The 23,171-nt window shown below is 50.3% G+C and overlaps 1 protein-coding gene across 6 annotated transcripts in view; it reads right to left on the reverse strand.

Annotated features, from left to right (window-relative positions):
• ACTN4 (actinin alpha 4) overlaps nucleotides 1-23,171 on the reverse strand; it is an 86,592-nt gene that overhangs the window by 30,281 nt on the left and 33,140 nt on the right. The gene's annotated exons all lie outside the window — the stretch shown is intronic.

Genomic DNA, 23,171 nt, shown 5'->3' on the forward strand with positions numbered 1-23,171 from the left:
CAACCCAGGTCAGGAAAGTGGCAGGAAAAGAAAAGCTCCCATAAATAGAGGGTTTCTTTGAGTCTCTCCTCTAGCTTTGGGTGGTCCAGCGCAAGCCCTGAGCCCTGCGTGCATGCCTGTGTACTCTGGCTTCCTGCGAGCAAGATTCCCCTGAACCTCTCTCTCCTGGAGAACATGTCTCATCCTTCCTACTCTTTTTTTTTTTGAGATGGAGTCTCGCTCTCTCACCCAGGCTGGAGTGCGATGGCACGATCTTGGCTCACTGCAACCTCCACCTCCCAGGTTCAAGAGATTCTCATGCCTCAGCCTCCCAAGTAACTGGGACTACAGGCGTGTGCCAACATGCCCAGATAATTTTTATATTTTTAGTAGAGATGGGGTTTCACCATGTTGGCCAAGCTGGTCTTGAACTCCTGACATTATGATCTGCCCGCCTCGGCCTCCCAAAGTGCTCGGATTACAGGCATGAACCACCGCATCCAGGCCTATCATTGCTATTTTTAAGACCCAATGCAGGCTGGGCGCGGTGGCTCAAGCCTGTAATACCAGCACTTTGGGAGGCCGAGGCGGGTGGATCACGAGGTCGAGAGATCGAGACCATCCTGGTCAACATGGTGAAACCCCGTCTCTACTAAAAATACAAAAAATTAGCTGGGCATGGTGGCTCGTGCCTGTAATCCCAGCTACTCGGGAGGCTGAGGCAGGAGAATTGCCTGAACCCAGGAGGCGGAGGTTGCGGTGAGCCGAGATCGCACCATTGCACTCCAGCCTGCGTAACAAGAGCGTAACTCCGTCTCAAAAAAAAAAAAAAAAAAAAGACCCAATGCAGCTCAGAGAAGACTGGAAGGCAAGTGGGAGGCAGGCCACCCTCACCAGGGTAAGCAGCCGCATCTAAGGAAAATGTTTCTGAGATCAGTTGGAAGGGAAGGAGGGTGCTAACAAGAAGTCTAAGTCCCTGACCCTAATAGAACAACGATGCTGACAGGGTGTAAGTGCACCCAGGCACGGGGCACACAGCCTCCTGGGGGTGCCTGGCTACTCAGTCTCCTGCAAGCTAGGGCATGCTCATAGACATTAGGGCCACAGAAAATCTCAGATCAGTTAACGCCAACACGCCCAGGCACCTTCAGGGAAACCAGCCCACGTACCCTCCCAAAGCAGGGCCTGGGAAAAATCCCAAGTGTCTTGCTTCTTATAGGAACCCCTGTACCCCACCCCCTCCATCTGCAGGGGCCAGTGTGGAAGTGGGCAGACCGCCAGGGACATACAAGAGCACATTCCACGCCCAGGGTGCAGGCAGAGGCCATGTGGAGGACAAGGGGCTTCCATGGAGGCTCTGGCCAAGCACCACGTGTTTTGACAACTGTGGCCAGCCCTGCTTATTCAGGGAGACTTGACACAAAGACCCTTCCCAGACAAAGCAGCTGCCTAATTAATACACCGCACCACAGTGTGGACCCAGCACGGGGCTTCCAAGCGTGGACAGCTAGACCGCCCCCGCCCCACCTCTCGCCATGGAGGATTCCTCTGCCTGGGAAACAGAGACCTCTCCTGGTGGAACAACGCTGTTCCCCACTAAGGATACTTCCACTCCACCCCGCCCCACCATGTAGCCAGCCCTTGGCACTCCTCAAGTCAGGCCAAATGCCACACCTGGAGGACACCCGCACCACGGCTTCCCTGACCTGGTTCTGACTTGGACGCCCTCCTCCCTGCAGACCACATCCCACCCTTGCTCTCTGGTCTCTTAACAGTTCCTGTTAGTCTCCCACCCTTCCATGGCTAGGAGCTCCTTGAGGGGAGATGAGGACCAAAGCAGGTTCTCGTTACGAAGCTCGCTAACTCACCTTCCCAGCCTCCCACATTCAGTGGTGAATTCAGAGCCCTGGGCTGGAACCCTGCTTATACCACTCATGCCGACACATCACCCAACCTTCCTCACTTTCATTTCCTCCTCTGCAGCGTGGGGATGAAGACACCACCTAGCACACGGGCAGTGTGAGGACTCAAGGTGGCCATGTCTGCAGTGCACACAGCAGTGCTCAAGAAGTGGCAGCTCTCTGGAAGGCCTTGTGCCTCCAGGGTCTCCTCCCTCCCCACCCTGGTCTCAGGAGTCCTGCCCACTCCTTCCACAGTATGCCAGCTCTATCCCAGCCTGCCCTCTGCACCACAAAGCCCTTGGCATCTCTCTGGCAGCATCCCCCAGTTACTTTTGGATGGTCTTATTGGATGTTCCATGCACACGAGCTCTCTCTTCTACCATGTGTGAGCTCCAAGGGGTGGGAAGCATAGCGCCTGTGCCTTTATAGTGCCAGAGCACTGCCAGTCTCAATGGCGGGCAGCAAGCAGGCATGAAGCCCCGCAGCCCTGCAGAACAGAGGGCAGCAGCAAATGGGCTGGGAATGAAGTGGCCATGGATGCCGGGCCTCTCCTCTCGCATGTGCCTGAGAGCAGCACTGTTGGGCAGCAAAATAGCCAAGACACATCCCACAGTCTGAGGACACAGGAGGGCTATTCCTGAGGGCAAGGCCCCCGTGCTCTGGTGTGGCTGGGCCTAGACCTAGGCACCTGGGCTGCCGGGAGGGCCAGGCACACATACACACAGCACCCCTCACAACATCAGCCTGTGTGGGCTGCCCCTGCAAGAGCAGAGACCTGGGTTTGAATGCTTCTTTACCTACTTAAGTCTGTTTCCTTCCCCGTAAGATGGCTTTATCGGAATCTACCTCCTGCAGTGTACTCTGAGAATTAAACTGGGGAAAACCCATTTAAAGCATCTGACACACTCCTTAGCATGAAGAGCCTAAGAGCCAGATGAATCACACACGTGTGTGCACGCACACACACGCACAAGCATGTGCTGTGATCCAGTCTCCACTGCAAAGGCCCTCAGACTACCCCCTGCTATGCAGGGAAAATGAGATGGCAGGAGACTCTCCTTGGATGGCCCCCACCCCACCCTTCGGAGGCGGCTCTGAACAAACCTCTCCCCTTGGGTTCCGGCCACTTGTCCTCAGAGGGGCTGCTGCATTACCCACTCTCCATACACACATCCCACTGCGCTCATTTTCACTGGGTAGTAAACAAGAGCTTGGGCATCACAATCTTGCCTCTGCCACTGAAGCCTTGGGCAAGCAATAAGCCTCAGTTTCCTTACTGATAAACAGGGATCATAACCGAGAGGTTGAGATAGGGATTAAACAAAATGACACATGTCAGTCAACACGTGTCAAAGGAAAGTCTGCTTTGAAATCAGTGGTAACTCTTCTGTGTGCTCCGTCTTCCCGACGGCACACAGGCAGAGCCCCAAGCACAGAACCAGTGCTCAGGGAGGACACCCACTCGCCTGGCCTGGATGATGCAGGAGAGAACTCCCACCCAGACCCAGACCTGACACAGGCTTGGGGAATCCCACTGATGGCATCCTGGAAGATGAGGGGTATCTATTGATACCAGAGGCTCACAAAGCCACCCTTGGGAACCAGGTGACCACAACAGCCACTTCTCCACGCAGAGAGACCGGTGAGTAGGAGCTGGAGTTAGAATGGGACATTAAAAATTCATCGCTTTTTCTACTTGTTACAAAAATAACACTCTGCTGCTTCCACCCGTCCTCTCCCTACCCAGTTTAGACTATGCTGTGTAGGGTGGATGGTGTGGAGAGGTGGTTTCTATAGATGGAGGCCCCATGTGCCCACCATGCCATCCTCCACCATGCAGTATTCTCAAAGTGTGAACAGCCGACCCTGCAACGCCCCAGGCCACCATGAGTCCATACATCTTCATTTCCTGGGCAAGCATGTGCTGGGGGTCAGCAGAGGGCCATGCCCTGTGCAGAATCTGTAACAGTGAGCAAAAGTGGACACTCTCATGAGGCTCCCAGTCTGATCTCATTAATCAAGCAATCACTCCACTCCAGAAATAACTCTCATAGGAAAAGTGGTAATTATAATAGCAGTAACCGCAGCAGATATGTCCATAGAGTCTACTTACTAGGGGCTAGGCACTGCTCGAGGCACTTGGTCACTTACCAGTTCTCTCACCCTCATAATCAGCTTGTGAGGGAGGTGCTAGAACTGCCTCCATTTTACAGATGAGGAAATGGGGGGCCTCAGAGGTGAAGTGGCTTGGCCCCATCAGGCATGAACCCAGAAAGTTACAGAGCTGGATTTAAAGGCAGGTGCTCTGGCTCCCGGGGCCTGCAGGGTGTTCTGCCACATTTGCGCCCCTGCCCTGGGATGGGAGCTGAACAGCAGGGTCAGCATGGCAGGGGAACACCGAGCAAGTGCCAGGGCAGACACAGAAAGGTGAACCTGAAGAGGTCATTCTCAAACTCTGAGCTGAAGGATAAGGAGTTAATAAGACAAAAATGAGATATCTTCCAGATACTGGGAAGAGTACATGCCAAAGCCCTCCTGAAGAAGAGACAGAGCCCCCTTGGATAAGGAAGAGAGCGAAGTAGCGAGGCTGGCAGGCTGGCCTCACAAGGCCATTAAACAGTCATGCTGTCCCAGCCATGCAGGGAAAGAGCCAAAGGGGACAAGGGTCAACAAGTGATAGGCAGAAATAAAGCAGGGTGAAGAGCCCCCAGAGAAACTACCTCCCTCTGGCAGGAGGAGGAAGGCAGAAGTGCCCTGTCGGCACACCAAAGGAGAATGTAAACTCAAGGTTTCCATTTCATTTGGGAGGAACCAGAGCTGCCAGCCCTCTGTGGGAGGAAGGAAAGGCAAAAAGCATTGAGCTCTCCTGGGCTTCATCATCAGGGTCACCTTCTAGGGGCAGCAGCGACTCTACCATCCAAAACATGGCAATGTCTGTGCCCTCAGCAATGCACCTAAGAGGCATGCCCTGCCTCACAAATACTGACTCGGAGCCCTATTATGTAATGGACACAGGAGGACGCAAAACAGTTATCATTTACATTCTGGCTGGGTATTGTGGCACACACCTGTAATCCCAGCACTTTGGAAGGCCAAGGCAGGAGGATTTTTTTTAGCCCAGGAGTTCGAGGCCAGCCTAGGAAAAGTGGCAAAATCCCATCTCTATAAAAACTAGAAAAATTAGCCAGGTGTGCTGCTTGCCTGTAGTCCCAGCTACTTGAGAGGCTGGAGTAGGAGGACAGCTTGAGCCTGGGAGGAGGAGGTTGCAGTGAGCTGAGATAGTGTCAGTGCACTCCAGCCTGGGTAACAGAGCCAGAACCTGTCTCAAAAACCCTTCCAAAATTACATTGAGCATTGCAGGGGTGGGTGGCGGAGATGACATATTAAAGGTAATTATGCAATAATAGCTAAATGCTGGTTCTATTTATACATTAGCCACTCTTTAAAACCTCCAACCCCATGATCACGTGAGATATCATCTCCATTTGATGAAGAAACTGAGGCAGGGAAAGGTTCAGTGACTTGCTTAATGTCATGAAGCTGATATACACAAACATGGGGTGGGCATTCATTCCATGATGTCTGAGTGGAATGGGAGGCGCTGGCCGGTGAGGGAGAGACAACTCTGCTGAGTCAGGTCAAGAAGGCTCCAGCGCAGGCTGGGCGCGGTGGCTCCAGCCTGTAATCCAGCACTTTGGGAGGCTGAGGTGGGCAGATACTTGAGGTCAGGAGTTCAAGACTAGTGTGGCCAACATTGTGAAACCTCAGCTTTACTAAAAATACAAAAATTAGCCGGTGTGGTGGTACATATCTGTAATCCCAGCTACTCAGGAAGCTGAGACAGGAGAATCACTTGAACTTGGGAGGTGGAGGTCGCAGTGAGTCAAGATTGCGCCACTGCACTCCAGACTGGGTGACAGACGTTAAGACCCCGTCTCAAAAAAAAAAAAAAGGCCCCAGCCTGCCCTTGGTCCCTGAGCTGGAGGTGAACTCAGAGAGCAAGGCAGGCAGGCAGAGCAATGCCCCAGCAGCTCGCCCGCTTCTCAGAGCATGGCCCCACTGCTCCCAGCCTGTCCCTGGCCCTCCTGTGAAGGAAGCTTGCACCCAGCCCTTGACCTATCTAGGGAGGAAGGAAGGATACGGACTCGTCTGTCTTTGAGAACACATATGAAACAAACCAGAGAGGAGGCTTCAGAGCTTGCCCTGCACACAGGCAGCCTATTAGAGAGGCTTCTCTGGTTGCTAAAATAGCACAGGGCGTGAGTGGGGGAAGGTGGCAGGGGTTGGAAGAACAGAGAAAGGCAAGCTTGCTGGTTGAGTTGGGATCCACTGTCACCCCTCCGTGTGCTGAGGCCCATGGTGACCCAGCTAAGGCAGGCTTCAGGGAGCCCCAAGAGCTGTTTCTGCTTTGTCACTGTGGGCTGCAGGAGGGAGATGGGGACCTAGCATCTCTGGTCACAAAGTCCTTCCTGCGTCACAGGGACCCCTCCCAGCTGCCAGGATGTGGGGCGGTAGGTGAATGAATGATGGATATTGTTCACGAGGTGACCTAAGCACCCAGGAATGTGGCAGCAGTGGGCTTTAATGAGCCATTCATCAATGACTCCCTCCCCCAACCCAAAGAGGCAAAGCCCTCTCTACTCTGGGGCACTGAATAAGAAATAAACATTCAGCAGACACAGGGCAACCAAGTGGTTCCAGTGGGTAGAGCGATGGTGAGCTCAAGGGAAGAAAGGGCCCTGGTGGGATGCGGCTGACCCAGCTGAACAAACTCGCCTTCTCTTTTCTTCCTGCCTTCCTGTTACAAAACATGTTCTCAGAACTGAAGGGGGTGGAGGGAAATGGCTGTTGAAGCTGGAATTCCACTAAGCCCAGAATAAAGGGAGTCTCTTGCAAAGTCTCTTTGGGCCTAGAAACAGGCTCGAGCCATCCCTCAGGATGGGTGAGAGTGCCAGCTCTGCACTTCATAGCACAGGATCCAGACCAGGTTGGAGGGTTCACTCTCCCCACCCACCAGGCTGATGCTCACATGTGGATTCCACACACTCCATGCATGGGAAGATTTTAGAAAAAACTGTTTGCTGCCTCATGCCACAACCCCCTTTTCTGCTGTGTACACCGCCCACCCACTCAGCAGGATATCACAGGCCAACACGCTGACCTAGGAGAACCAGCCTGTGTGCATTTTCCCCAGGCTCAGAGCTGACTGCAATTGGCCACAGAAAGCCCCCCCAGGTAGCCGAAGGTCAAACAGGGCTCCCTAGCATCCTGGGAGTTTTCAAATCTTGGCTCTGAAATACCGTGTAGGGTTTGCTGCTCCGCTGGGGCATCAGCTGCTGCTTTGAGGGGGAGGGCGTGGTCCCACCTCCTGAACGCCCACCTTGCCTGCTGTGGCCTCTGATGCTGCCCATGGTTCCTGCTTCCACGGGTCCTCAAGAAGGGTGTCTGGGGCTTGGGCACAGGGGAGGGACAGCTATTTATTCCTGGGGCAGGCACCCAGCCTTCTTATCACCCATCTGCCAGTCTATTGCCAGACTTCAGGCAAGGGCTAGCCCCGCTGGGGCATCTTTTCAGTTCCTGAAAGCAGAAACGCTTCCCGGCCCACGGGCTTCATCACCAACTATAAAGGCGCTTTCAGGGCCCGACGGCTAAACCTTCTAGAATCTGGGTTACCAGAGGCACAGGCAGAGGTGCTTGCCCTGGTAAGGGGGACTGTGGAGCCTCTCGCCTGTCTGTGAGACTGCACACCTGAGCACTTTTTGAACATTCACTGTCACCAGATTCTGAAGGAGATAAAAGCCAGAGAGCAGGCTGAAAGAACAGAAAATGAGCAGGTCACGGCAACATGGCCACAAATTAGATAGGTGCAGCAATGTGGGACATGACAGCCCCGCCTGCACAGGCGCTCAGGTTTGGGGACACATGGGGGCTGCCCGTCCAGGACCCAACCCCAGCCAGGGGCAAAGCAAGTACACTGTGTGTGCCTGTTGCATGACGACATAACCTAATTTGAAAGCAATTACAGTGAAATATGGAATGCGTCTTATGTCCTGGCCTGAAGTTGCCTTATTCGGAGTTTTCTCAGCCTACGTGAAAAAGCTCTGACTTCGCAGTTGGAGGAGAGGTATAAATACTGCTGAATGGGGCAGCGAGCATTCCAAAGGTCCTGCATATCCACCCAGAAACCAGCTTTTTGCCCCTGGCCCCCCTCCCTGCACCTAGTGTTCCAGCCTTGGCCAATCCCCTTCAAGGTGCCAGAAAGTGTATGTGTGTTGCTGCTACAAAGGATGGATTTTGTTCTTTTTGCTTTTTTTTTTCTTTTTGAAATCAAGTCTCGCTCTGTGGCCAGGTTGGAGTGCAGTGGCACAATCTCGGCTCGCTGCAGCCTCCACCTCCTGGGTTCAAATGATTCTCCTGCCTCAGCCTTTCAAGTAGCTGCAATTACAGGCAACCACCACCACACCCGGCTAATTTTTATATTCTCAGTGGAGATGGGTTTTCACCATGTTGGCCAGGCTGGTCTCAAACTACTGACCTCCAGTGATCTGCCCACCTTGGCCTCCCAAAGTGCTGGGATTACAGGCATGAGCCATGGCACCAGGCCAAAGAATGGATTTTGGAGTGCTGTCTCCTTCTCAAGAGAAACACTGGTCTAAGACCTTCCTCTAGCTCTTTTACAGGGCTGGTTTTGTCTCATGACTCAGGACTTGCCTCAAATGTCAGCATCCCAGGAGGCCTTCCCAGACTCTGCCATCTCACCCAGGCTACCAGTCCACTCCACACTGTTTTACTCACCGTACCTATAACCATCAGAAACTATATTCTTTGTTCATAGCCAGTCTCCCCTCCAAGTGCAGCATAAGCTCCCCAGAGGAGGGTTCTATTTGCTGTGGGAACCCACTGCTTGGAGTGGTGCCTTTCACACAGTAGGTGCTCAGTAAATCCAGGAACGGGTGGAATCAGGTTGGGACATCTGGCATCCAGCTTTTCTTTCTCTCCCTCTCTTTCATATATTCTTTAAATATATGCACAGTTTGGAAAATCAATTTTTAAAAATTGAAATGTAATTCACATACCCAAAAATTCATCCTTTTATATAAAACTCAAGAAGTTTTAGTATATTCACAAGATTGTGCAACAATCACCACTATCTAATTCTAGAACAAGGCAAGGCATGGGTGGCTCACACCTGCAATTCTAGCACTTTGGGACACCCAAATAGAAGGATCGCCTGAGCACAGGAGTGAGATCCCATCTCTATAAAAAATTTAAAAATTGGCCGGGCGCGGTGGCTCAAGCCTGTAATCCCAGCACTTTGGGAGGCCGAGGCGGGTGGATCACGAGGTCGAAAGATCGAGACCATCCTGGTCAACATGGTGAAACCCCGTCTCTACTAAAAATACAAAAAAACTAGCTGGGCGTGGTGGTGCATGCCTGTAATTCCAGCTACTCAGGAGGCTGAGGCAGGAGAATTGCCTGAGCCCAGGAGGCGGAGGTTGCGGTGAGCCGAGATTGCGCCATTGCACTCCAGCCTGGGTAACAAGAGCGAAACTCCGTCTCAAAAAAAAAAAAAAAAAAAAATTTAAAAATTGCCAGGCGCAGTGGCTCACACCTGTAACCCTAGCACTTTGGGAGGCCGAGGTGGGTGGATCACCTGAGGTCAGGAGTTCAAGACCAGCCTGGCCATCATGGTGAAACCCTATCTTTAAATTTACATTAAAAATTTTTTTTAATATTAAAAAAAATTTAAAATTAACTTGGTATGGTGACTCCTGCCTGCAGTTCCAGCTACTCAGAAGGCTGAGATGGGAGGATCCCTTAAGCCTGAGGAGTCAGAGCTACAGTGAGCTATGACTGAGCCACTATACTCTAGCGTGGGCAATAGTGAGACCTTGTCTCAAAACAAAAAAAACAAAACAAATCAAAACAAAAATACAGTAATTCCGGAACATGTCTATCACTGTAAAACTGGTAACAGTCACTCCTCAACCCCACTTCCCCCGTACCCAGCCCTCAGCCCCTGGCAACCACTAACCTATTTCTGTCTCGTGATTTGCCTATTCCGGACATTTCATACAAATAGAACTATATGGTATATGATTTTGAGTTTGGCTTCTCCTTAGTATGTTTTCAAGGGTCATCATGTTGTAGCACGTATCAGTACTTCATTCCTGTCTGAATAACATTCCATTGTATGGATATACCACATTTCATTTATCCATTCATTCACTCATGGGCATTTTGGGTTGCTTCTATCTTTTGGATATTAGTGCTGCCATAAATATTCATGTATGTGGACATGTTTTCAATTGCTTTTGTGTGTATAACTAGGAGTAAAATTCTAGGTCATATGATACCTCTTATATTTAAAAAAACTGAGGAACGCCAGGCGCGGTGGCTCAAGCCTGCAATCCCAGCACTTTGGGAGGCCGAGGCGGGTGGATCACAAGGTCGAGAGATCGAGACCAACCTGGTCAACATGGTGAAACCCCGTCTCTACTAATAATACAAAAAATTAGCTGGGCATGGTGGCGCGTACCTGTAATCCCAGCTACTCAGGAGGCTGAGGCAGGAGAATTGCCTGAGCCCAGGAGGCGGAGGTTGCGGTGAGCCGAGATTGCGCCATTGCACTCCAGCCTGGGTAACAAGAGTGAAACTCCGTCTCAAAAAAAAAAAAAAAAAAAACTGAGGAACTTGGCTGGGCTTGGTGGCTCATACCTGTAATCCTAACACATTGGGAGGCTGAGGCAAGACGAGCCTGGGTGACATGGTGAAACCCCATCTCTATAAAAATACAAAACATTTATTTAAAATTTGAGGAACTGCCAGACTGTTTTCCCAAGAAGCTACACCATGTTACACTCTGACCAGCATTGTGAGGGTTCTGATTTCTCCCAACCTCAGCAATACTTATTATCTGACTTTCTGATTATAGACATCATGGTGGGTGTGCAGTGGTATCTCATTGTGGATTTTTTGTTTTAGGGTTGGGGTTTCGCTCTGTTGCCCAGGCTGGAGCAGTGGTGTCATTAAAGCTCACTGCAGCCTTCAATTCCTGGGCTCAAGCAATCCTTCCACCTCAGCCTCCCAGGTAGCTGGAACTTCAGGAGTATGATACAATAACTGGCTGATTTCTTATTTTTATTATTAATTTACTTATTATTTTGAGACAAGGTCTCACTCTGTCACCCAGGCTGGAGTGCAGTGTGCAGTGGGGCGATCTTGGCTCACTGCAACCTCTCCCTCCCGGGTTCAAGTGTTTCTCCCACCTCAGCCTACCCATTAGCTGGGATTACAGGTACCTGCCACCATGCCCAGATATATATTTACATATATATATATATTTGGTAGAGACAGGGTCTCACCATGTTGGCCAGGCTGGTCTTGAACTCCTGACCTCAGGTGATCAGCTCACCTTGGCCTCCCAATGTGCTGGGATTACAGGCATGAGCCATCATGCCCAGGCTAATTTTTTACTTTAATTCTGTAGAGATAGGATCTCACTATGTTGCCCAGGCTGGTCTCCAATTCCTGGCCTCAAGCTATCTTCCCACTTCTACCTCCCAAAATGCTGGAATTTCGGTGTTGTGGTTTTGATTTGCCCTAATTAGTAATGACATTGAACATCTTTTCATGTGCCTATTGATCATTGGTAGATCTTCTTTGGAGAAATGTCTATTTGAATCCTTTGCCCATTTTTAACTGGCTTGTCTTTTTTTTTTTTTTTTTTTTGAGACAGAGTTTTGCTCTTGTTACCCAGGCTGGAGTGCAATGGCACGATCTCGGCTCACGGCAACCTCCGCCTCCTGGGTTCAGGCAATTCTCCTGCCTCAGCCTCCTGAGTAGCTAAGATTACAGGCACGTACCACCATGCCCAGCTGATTTTTTGTATTTTTAGTAGAGACCAGGATGGTCTCGATCTCTTGACCTCGTGATCTACCCGCCTCGGCCTCCCAAAGTGCTGGGATTACAGGCTTGAGCCACCGCGCCCGGCTACTGGCTTGTCTTTTTACTGTTGAGTTGTAAGAGTTCTTTATACATTCTGGACAGCAGAGCCTTATCAGATATACAATTTGTAAACATTCTCTGTTTGTTGCTCTTTCACTTTAATAGTGTCCTTTGAAGCAAAAAAGTTTTCAGTTTTGAAATAGTCTAATTTATCTATTTTCTTTAGTTGTGTTTCTGCTGCCATAGCTAATAACCATTGCCTAACCCAAGGTCATGGAGATTTACACTTGTGTTTCCTTCTAGAGTTTTACAGTTTTAGCTGTTACGCTTAGGTATCTGATCCGTTCGAGTTAATTTTTGTATATGGTGTGAGGAAAAGGTCCAACTTCATTCTTTGCAGATGGTATCTATTAATAGTTGTTCCTGTACTATTTGTTGAAAAAACTATTCTTTCCCCCATTAAATTGTCTTGCAACTTTGTTGAAAATCAATTGACAATAGATGTATGGGATCTGGGAGCTTTTTAAAAGTACCGAATTTCACCACAGGCAAAATGTCAGATTCCCTCAAGGTGGGCCCTGAGGGGATGACATTTGACAAAGTTCACTTAGTGAGTCTAACAGGAAGTGAGGGCTGAGCACCACCAATCTAATCCAACTCCCTCATTCCATAAATGAGAGATCTGGGGTCTCAGTAGAACCAGAGTCTGGATGCGATGGCTTAATTATGGGGGGACTCAATTATGCAGATTAAGGCCCCAAATCCTCTCAGTGCTACAAACTCACCCTGTTTCTGAACAGGATCTTCTTACCCCGGGTTCAGAGAGTAGGAACCCATCGGGACCAAGTATACATGAAACAAGCACACATGAAACAAGCACACGTCTGCGACACTGCACAGGGTCCAGATCACAGATTTCCAGACTAAGCCAGCTCCACCCTAGCTGTGACGCGCCCCTCCAGACACCCTCTTCTCTGCTTTGGGAAGCTGAGGCAAGCAGATCATTTGAGTTTAGGAGTTCAAGACCAGCCTGGCCAACATGGTTAAACCCAGTCTCTACTAAAAATATTTTTTAAAATAGCCAGACATCGTGGCGCACACCTGTAATCTCAGCTACTCAGGAGGCTGAGGCAGGCAACTGCTTGAGCCCAGGAGGTGGAGGTTGCAGTGAGCCAAGATTGTACCACTGCACTCCAGCCTGGGTGACAGAGCGAGACTCTATCTCAAAAAAAGAGACTCTGCCACCAGATTTGTTAGACTGGACTGGACCCTTGGAGCTAAAAGAAAAGCCAGGGGTAAGGGGGATAGGCAGCCCAGAGTAGGAGCTGTCCTCATCTGAGGCTGGCTCTGTTCTCAAACAGACTTCCGGAGTCATCCCACACACGGGAAACCAACCAACCAACCAACCAACCAACCAACCCAAACCACTCAGATTATATGTCAAAGAACTAGGTCCTCCCCAAGGAGGAAGAGCCTGCGCTCCCCACAGAGAGTCCACTTGCACAGGAAGAGATGGGTCTAAACTCAAGGCAGGTGGGGCCCACATAGCAGAGTGGGAGACAGTGCTCAGCCCTCCAAGCAGAGCGTCTCACTAGGAGGAGGAGATGGTGAGGCCTACCTTGAAATAACTACCTTTAACAGAGGAAACTTCCACTCCCAAAAGGCAGTTTTAAAATTAGGGCAGCAGCAGAGGCTGGGGCCTTGCCCTCCACCTCCTCTGGCCCCATCTGGCATTTTGCTGTGAAATGATCAGGAACACGGGGCCCTTCATCTGGAGAACAGGGAGAGTGAGCCACAAACACCCCATTTACTTTCAATGCTTAAAGCTGAGCTCAGGTTTCGGGGTGGGGGTGGGGGACTAAAGATCATCTAGTTTAAACTTCGATCTTTCAAAGATAGCCAAGTAAGCCAACTCTGGTCTTGAGACGGGATAGCCTGGAATCCTAGTGAGTGCCTAAAGGGCCCAGTCTTTAGAATTGTTTTAGTCTGGACAAATCCACCCAGGGATTTGTTCATCCAGAAAGGAGCCATTTGGCATTTGGGGAGAAAAGGTCAGACAGGGCACTGACAGGATAGTTGTTTAGGCAAGTGCTATACACCCCTGTCCTGAGCTAGCAGGACCCTGGGAACTCCCAAGTAGACCCTGGCAGGTTCAGGAAATGCCACAGGAAAGGGGCATCTGGAAGGAGGGCAAACACTCCCGTTTCTCCCTCTGCTCATCTCTCCAGCAAGCAGCTTGGTTTTTGCTGGTATTCAAGTAATCTGTAAATTGGGCCCTGTTGGTGGAAGGGCAAGTATGCCAGGCCCCGGAGTAATCTTTAACCTCTTTAACCATGGTTAAGGGTTTTGTCTTTGACAAATGAAACTCCTGCTTGGTGATCCTTTTCCTTTTTCCTGTTTCAAGAGGTTCTGATTCAACAGTCCACCCAGCCAAGTCAGGGCCAGTCTCCTATTCCAGCAAAAGCAGAGAGGGGGTATCTGGGGGTGGGCATGACAGCTAGGGTGGAGCCAGCTTAGTCTGGAAATCTGTGATCTGGACTATGTGCAGCATAGCAGACGTGTGCTTGTTTCATATATACTTGGTCCCCACGGGTTCCTACTCTCTGAACCCAGGGTAAGAAGGTCCTGTTCAGAAGCAGGTTGAGTTTGTGGCACTGAGAGGATTTTGGGCTTTTATCTGCATAATTGAGTCTCCACCCTCCTGAGTAGGCAGGCACTGGAAGGAGCCCAACCCATGGAGGTGTTTGGTGCTCACCAACCTGCCTGCCCTTTGCCGAGGCCACAGGGCTCCCCTTCAAGCCTGTACCTCGGAGGCTCTGTGAGCACTGGATGAGGGGGTGAATGAATCCATGAGTCTAATTGGGAGGTGCCTCCAACCAGAAATTTCAGGCTTGGCGTTTGAAGTTTGCCAGGAGGCAACTGGTGGTGTTAAGAGTCATCCAAGCTTATCCTTAGCCCCCTGTGAGTGAGCGTTGGCTTCTAGGCACTAGGATGGTGTGGGGTGCACTATTTGGGAGGGTTAAGAAATCATTCTGGATTTGGGGGTCTTTTTTTTCCTTGACCATATTCAGTCCATCTCAGACTCCTTGGATGCATGAGATGGACAACATTAACAGTCTTTTGGGAGGATTAAAAAAAAAAAAAAACCTGACCATGACCACAGAGAAGGTCTATAGAAAAAAAGAAAAAGAAAAACCAAAATAGGATTCTATAGCCAAAGAGTAATTACAGGATTGGGAGGAACCAGTAAAGAGAGACTGAAACCTCTGACTCATAATTGCTCCATTAAAAATGGTGAAACATCTGCCCTGGCAGAGGAACAGGGCTAGACTCTCACCCTGGCTTGCCCCACCTACAAGCCTTCCTGGAGCTGGCAGTACGGCCTGGCCAAACCTCACAGCAGCCATAAGGGGTGGCTGTCTCCAGGAGTGGTGTAACATCAAAGGACAAAGGGGCCCCTGCTGCTCTCAGGGGCAGATTTGACTCCTGGCCCCAGAACAAGGGAGGAGTGGCTTGTCCTGCAGGGGGTGGGGGACCACGGTGGGGCAGCACAGGGAAGATGTGGGCTCAGTTTTGCAGGGAGGGCCTCGGTGGTCCTGAGTGCTCTCATTACAGCGTGGGTAGAGGACTGAGGAGGACTCTGGGTATCATGTCAACTTGCCCCATAAAAGCTACTAAGGGCTGAGCCTGAACCAAAGATACCAACAGGTATGTTTTTTTTTGGTGGGGGGGGATCCTCACCATATTGGCCAAGCTAGTCTCAAACTCTTGACCTTGTGATACACTCATCTCAGCCTCCCAAAGTGCTAGGATTACAGGTATGAGCCACCTCGCCCGGCCTGCAAGAGATACTTTTTTATGACTGGGTGGGGCATAAGGCCTACTCTACTATAATTACACTAATGACTCACATTTATTGAGCACTTAGTGTGTACCAGGGTTTGTTCTGCATGCTCTAATTTTACAGATAAGGCTCCAAATGCTGGGGGATATGCCCATGGCCACACGGCTGTTAAGCAGTAGAGCTGGGAACGCCATGACCCCCAAACTAACCTCGAACCTCACCAAGACTGCTTTCCATTTCTTGTGAACACTCTGTCAGGCCCCATATGAGCTACTTCACATGGTTCCTCTCATTTGATCTACCCTTAAGGAAGGCACAAAACCTGGGGCACTCCCAGGAGGCCCTTGGCAGATTCCAGCAGCCACAGTGCAGCAGGCCCTGTGCTGGGCCACTTGGTGAGTCATAGGGGAGGGCGGGCAAGTCAGGTGACCCAGGTGAGAATCAGAGCTATGCTGAGGTGGCCTGGTTACCTTGACATTCCTGAGATTCTGCCAAGGTAAAAAGTAACCCAAGGAGTTTGCCTTATATGGGCATGATGACAGACTTCAACAAGACAACCTGTTAACTGACCCGGTATCAAATCCATTCCAGACTGCACAGGCGACACCCGATAAAGCAGTTCTGAAAGCATAGGAAATAACAATTTATGACGGGCTATCACCAGTGACTCACAAAGGTGCAGCCCAACTGCCATTGTGTGTCTTTCAGAGAAGTGGGGGAAAGGTTGGTAGCCTGTGGGCCAAACGGCTGTGTCATTCTTCCTCCCACCAGCAGCCTGGGAGGCCTGGCTCAGACCCCTCCCTCTGTTCACAGGGACTGGCTCAAAGAGGGCTGGAGGAAATCAATTTCAAGCTGGGGCTGAACAGCAAGTCCTGTCTGGGTTAGAGAGCCCTCACCACCTGCTTTCTCCCTGGGTAGGGTGAGAAAGAGGAGAGGCAAGAGCCACACTGGGAGGCAGAGCCTTTCAAGCCAGCACAGAACAAAATGGTTAGGTCTGAGGGAAAGCACTGCGTGAGAACCAAAGAAACCGACCAGGCCTCATAGGATTCCAGAGTCATCCTAGTCACTCCAAACCGCTGGGACCAGATAGCCCCTCCCAGGCACTCCCCAGTCCCCCCAGAAGGGGGAGACTCACTGCTCTGAGCCGCTCCCAAACTTCATTCATTCACATTTTAAAAGGTACTAGGTATATATATACCACACCACACACTACCCTGAGCACTGGGATTCAACAGACATCACTGCCCTCATGCAGCTTACAATCTAGTAAAAGAGCCAATACAGACAAAAACAAGCTAAGGAGACAGGGATAGGTACCATAATATGGGGTAATGTTACAAAGAGTGACTGGGGAGAAGGGAAGTAGGGAGGGGAGGGAATCAAGCTCAACTTATCAGGAAAGACCTCTCAATAGAGGTGACATTTGAGCCTGAATAATCTGTAAGAGCCCACGATGGGGGAGATCATTCCCAGGGAAGGCATTAGGTGGGAACTCAGGCCCAGTGGGTGTAGCTGGAGCAGAAAGAGCCTGGAGAGGGTGGGAAGCCTGAGCTGAGTGTGGGTTTCAGGCCAAGAGCAACAAGAAGCCTTTGGAGGGTCTCATGGGGGAGAAGCACAGCCGGATTTTATGGGGAGAACACCGCCCCAATCCTGGTGGCCGTGTGGACTGCAAGGTGGTGGCATGGACGAGGGTTCCAGTAGTGAGGCTGGAGAGAACTAGAAGAACCTGGAGTACATTCTGAAGGCAAGCTTACAGGACCTCCTGACCTTCATCAATGAGTCCCCTCTACAGGGCCAGGTATGGTGCCTAACACCTGTAATCTCAACACTTTGGGAGGCTGAGGCGAGAGGACTGCTTGAGGCCAGGAGTTCAAGTCCAACCTGGGAAACATAGTGAGACCCTGTTTCAATTTGGAAAACAAACAAAAAGACAGGACATGATAGCTCAGGCCTGTAATCCCAGTACTTTGGGGGACTCGGGGGGTGTAGATCACTTGAGGCCAGGAGTTTGAGACTAGCCTGGGCAACATAGCAAGATTGCATCTTTATTAAAAATAAATAAAATTAGCTGGGCGCGGTGGCTCAAGCCTGTAATCCCAGCACTTTGGGAGGCCGAGGCGGGTGGATCACGAGGTCGAGAGTTCGAGACCATCCTGGTTGACATGGTGAAACCCCGTCTCTACTAAAAATACAAAAAATCAGCTGGGCATGGTGGCGCGTGCCTGTAATCCCAGTTCCTCAGGAGGCTGAGGCAGGAGAATTGCCTGAACCCAGGAGGCGGAGGTTGCGGTGAGCCGAGATCGCGCCATTGCACTCCAGCCTGGGTAACAAGAGCGAAACTCCGTCTCAAAAATAAATAAATAAATAAATAAATAAATAAAATTTACAAAGAAAAAAGAAAAGCAATTGCTTTGTTGGAAAATATCTTCTTTGCTTTAAATCTTAAATCCTCCAGGCCAGGAGCAGTGGCTCACGCCTGTAATCCCAGCACTTTGGGAGGCCGAGGTGGATGGATCACTTGAGATCAGGAGTTTGATACCAGCCTGGTCAACATGATGAAATTCCATCTCTACTAAAAATACCAAAATTAGCCAGGCGTGGTGGTAGGTGCTTGTGGTCCCAGCTAATTGGGAGGCTGAAGCACGAGACTCCCTTGAACCCAGAAGACGGAGGTTACAGTGAGCCAAGGTGGCACCACTGCACTGTAGACTGGGTGACAGAGCAAGACTCCATCTCACCAAAAATAGAAGAAAAAAAAAAGGATTGAAAATTGAAACCTGCCTTCAGGTAGCATCCCACCTATCAGAACTGAGATTCAGGACAAGAAGAGAGAACCACAACAAAAGGTCTGGGGGAAACCCTGACAGTGCTGCCCTTAAGGATTGCACAGCTTGGTCAGAGAGGGACACTGGTGAGCCAGTCGCTGCAGGGTGGTGTGATCTGAGGACAGCAGAGGTCAGGTGACACCTGATCTAGGCCTTGAAAGGAGAGCACGACTGCGATCAGGGGTGACCTGGAGAGAAGGTCGTTCCACAGAGTGAGAACATGAAGGGCAAGAAAGACAGAGTACCACAGACGTTTGGGGCACCCCAGGAGAAGCGGCAGGGAGGTGTCAGTGGGGGCCAGAAGGTAGAGAGACAAGAGCTCAGAACCTGCTCTCTGGGCAGTGTTGGGGGCAGAGGTCTCCCAGAGTGACCTGACGAGATACGAGTCTCAGAAAGATGGGGTCTAGGGAGTTACAATCCAAACCAGGAGACTAGAGAAGGCCAGTCAAGAAGCTGCTGCAGGAGACACAGGCACAGATGACGACAAGAGCCAATGTCAGAGCGTTTCCTGTGCATCAGATACCATCTTCACAGAGTGATTAAGTCACCTGTGCAAAGTCACACAGCTCAGGTAGCCAGCAGCAACACTGCGACTTTAGAATCTACAACTTTTGCCGGGTGCAGTGGCTCAAGCCTGTAATCCCAGCACTTTGGGAGGCCGAGGCGGGTGGATCACGAGGTCGAGAGATCGAGACCATCCTGGTCAACATGGTGAAACCCCGTCTCTACTAAAAATACAAAAAATTAGCTGGGCATGGTGGCACGTGCCTGTAATCCCAGCTACTCAGGAGGCTGAGGCAGGAGAATTGCCTGAACCCAGGAGGCGGAGGTTGCGGTGAGCCGAGATGGCGCCATTGCACTCCAGCCTGGGTAACAAGAGCGAAACTCCGTCTCAAAAAAAAAAAAAAAAAGAATCTACAATTTTTTATTTTATTTTTTTTATTTTTTGAGACAGAGTCTCACTCTGTTGCCCAGGCTGGAGTACAGTGGCACGATCTCAGCTCACTGCAACCTCTGCTTCCAAGTGATTCTCCTGCCTCAGCCTCCCGAGAAGCTGGGGTTACAGGCACACACTACCACATCCAGCTAAGTTTTCTGTTTTTAGTAGAGCTAGGGTTTCACCATTTGGCCAAGCTGGTCTCGAACTCCTGATCTCAGGTGATCCACCCGTCGTGGCCTCCCAAAGTGCTGGGATTACAGGTGTGAGCCACCATACCCGACCTAGACCCTACACCTTTAAACCCTCACTATGTGGTCCCGAGTAAGGACAACAGTAGGAATAAAGAGGAGGAGGAAGGTGACGGTTCTAAGATATATTCGAGAGAAAGAAATAAAACTTGGTGCCCATTATAGGATGAGAAGTCAAAAGCTCACTCCAAGGTTTCTGACTCAGATGACTGGCGAATGGGACAATGCCAAGCCCAGGAAATGAGACTCAAGAATGAGTTTGGTCTCAGACACGCTGAGACTGAAGCAAAACCAGTGGGCATCAGGAAATGTCAGTCTAAAATTCAGCAAACAGGTCATTTGTTCATGTAGGCATTCATTCAGTCACTCATTCAAATACTTCCCAAGGCCCAGCAGAGTGGCTCAAGCCTGTCTATAATTCCAGCACTTTGGGAGGCCACAGCAGGCAGATCGCTTGAAGTCAGGAGTTCGAGACCAGCGTGGCCAACATGGTGAAACCCCATCTCTACTAAAAATACAAAGATTTAGTCAGACATGCTTGCTTGAACCCGGACAGGGTACTTAAGGCCAAGGGGAGGGGTAAGTTCCTTCAGGGAAAAAGGGCATTGTGAAATGCCCATGTTTAAGCAGTGGACAGAGGGGGAGAATTTAGCCATAGGAGATAACGAGAAAGAGTCAGAAAAACAGAGAGAATGTGATGTCAAGGAAACTAAAGGGAGAAGTTTTTGTTTTTTTCTTAAGGCATGGTCAGAAGCATTAAATATAACAGTATGTGGTTATGTTTAAAAATACATACATTGAAGGGCCGGGCGCGGTGGCTCAAGCCTGTAATCCCAGCACTTTGGGAGGCCGAGGCGGGTGGATCACAAGGTCGAGAGATCGAGACCAACCTGGTTAACATGGTGAAACCCCGTCTCTACTAAAAATACAAAAAATTAGCTGGGCATGGTGGCGCGTGCCTATAATCCCAGCTACTCAGGAGGCTGAGGCAGGAGAATTGCCTGAACCCAGGAGGCGGAGGTTGCGGTGAGCCGAGATCGTGCCATTGCACTCCAGCCTGGGTAACAAGAGCGAAACTCCGTCTCAAAAAAAAAAAAAAAAAAAAAAAAATACATACATTGACCGGGTGTGGTGGCTCATGCCTGTAATCCTAGCATTTTGGGAGGCCAAGGTGGCAGAATGGCTTGAGGCCACGAGTTCTGAGACCAGCCTGGGCAACAAAGCCACACCCTGTCTCTACAAAAAAAATTTTTTTAATTAGCCAGATGTGGTGGCATGCGCCTATGGTCCCAGCTAGTTTGAAGGCTGAGGTAGGGGTATCACTTGAGCCCAGGAGTTCGGAGGCTGCGCTGGGCTATGATCTCACCACTGTACTCCAGCCTGGGTGACACGGCCAGACCCTGTCTCTTTTTTTTTTTTGAGACGGAGTTTCGCTCTTGTTACCCAGGCTGGAGTGCAACGGCACGATCTCGGCTCACCGCAACCTCCGCCTCCTGGGTTCAGGCAATTCTCCTGCCTCAGCCTCCTGAGTAGCTGGGATTACAGGCATGTGCCACCATGCCCAGCTAATTTTTTGTATTTTTAGTAGAGACGGGTTTTACCATGTTGACCAGGATGGTCTCGATCTCCTGACCTCGTGATCCACCCGCCTCGGCCTCCCAAAGTGCTGGGATTACAGGCTCGAGCCACCGCGCCCGGCCGACCCTGTCTCTTAAAAAATACACACAGACACAGACACAGACACACACACACACACACACACACACACACACCCCTATTTGGGCATGTACAGGTGATGTCTAACGGGAGTTTGTTGGGAGACACTGATGAAACAAGTCTGGCAAAATGCTGATAATCACTAATGGATGTGACAGGTCCAAAGGAGTCCCACCACTTTTGTATACAGCCTGTGTGTGAGGTTTTTGGGGTTCAGTATCACATATTGCAGAGGTTGAGAGGAGTGAGGTGGGGACCAGCACCTGTATCCCCAGCACCTGACACAGTGCCGGGCACACGGGAGGTACGTGGAACACCATGGTAAGTGGTGCTGCGCAGATGCCTCGGGGATGGAAACCAGGCAGTCTCTGGAGCGAGAGAAGATTCAGTGGACTTGTAGGGCTGAGCAGCATTCGTGAAATGAGAAAATGAAATCTGCAAGGAACGTCTTACACATAAACTGTACCCAGGCCAATAGCCAAGCACGTGTCTTTTTCCCAGGATGTAACCCAGCTTGTGGGCCATACGGCACCATTCTGTTTTCCTACAGGAGAAAGACTCACTTGATTGCTCCAAGGTAAAAGATGAACTTTCCCACTCCCACACTCCAGTTTCAAATTCCCACTAGGTTCCCTGTGTTTTCCTTCTCTCATTATTCTGCAAAGGCCGCTGGGCAAAGCAAAGCTGGGCCCTTTTCAAAGGCATATCGGAGCACACCTCACTACCATCAAATAAACAAGCCACCTCTTTCTTTTCTCCTCTCCGGCAGAACAAGCTTGCATTTAAAAGGATAAACAGTCCCGGGTTTTGTCTCAGAACACAGAGAAGGTCCAGGGGCAAGGACTCAGGGGAACACAGTGTGGCTGATTCCATGGGACTGGTGACCACTGACAGCGAAGAAGGTGTGGAGAGACACGGGAGACAAAGCCCAAGCCCAAGCCCAAGCCAAACGGCAGGGAGAAAAAGGGCAGCTGTGTCGCCCTGAGTCCCATGGCCCAGAGAGCCACAGAGCTATCAGATTCTGCTCAACCACATGGTGTATCCTCTATCTTTCTCTAGATTTTCCATGGTACTGAATTCTCTGCCAATGCCCCATAAATAACAATGGCCACCAAAGACAGCCCAGACTACCCTTCCTTCCCTGGTATTGCAGGTTTTGAGGCTCAGCGCAATCAATGGAGACAAGTGGGCTGTCCCAAAACACAGCACCATAGTAAGCCCAGCTGTAGGAAGGTGGTTAGCCAGCCAAACCACAGGGCTCTGTTCTAAGGTCTTTAGCTATCCCTAGAAAAAAAAAAAACAAACAAAACACTTTACCATCACTTTCATGACATAAGTTAATTTTACCTACAGGTAGCAATTTCTGTATAAAAAAGAAAATCTCGAAAAGGAAAAAAACAAAAGGTCTCCAGCGTTTTAGCCACATGTATTATTTTTAAGGGCAGAGGCCTTCTCTTTGTCTTGCTCACCTCTGTGTCCCTGGTGCCTGGACACAGCTCAATGCTAGCTCAGTAAATATATGCACAAAATAGGATGAATACTCCTGTACTAAGATGATTTTCCCACCTCTCCACGGGACAGTGATGTCTCCCTCTTCTGCCCACCTGAAAAGCATCCTGTTAGGCCTGGCACGGTGGCTCACGCCTATAATCCCAGCACTTTGGAAGGCTGAGGCGGACAGATCACTTCAGCCCAGGAGTTTGAGACCGGCCTGGCCAACATGGTAAAACCTGGTCTCTGCTAAAAATACAAAAATTAGCTGGGTGTAGT

The sequence above is a fragment of the Saimiri boliviensis genome, chromosome 14, assembly GCF_048565385.1.
Source record: "Saimiri boliviensis isolate mSaiBol1 chromosome 14, mSaiBol1.pri, whole genome shotgun sequence".
Taxonomy (NCBI): domain Eukaryota; kingdom Metazoa; phylum Chordata; class Mammalia; order Primates; family Cebidae; genus Saimiri; species Saimiri boliviensis.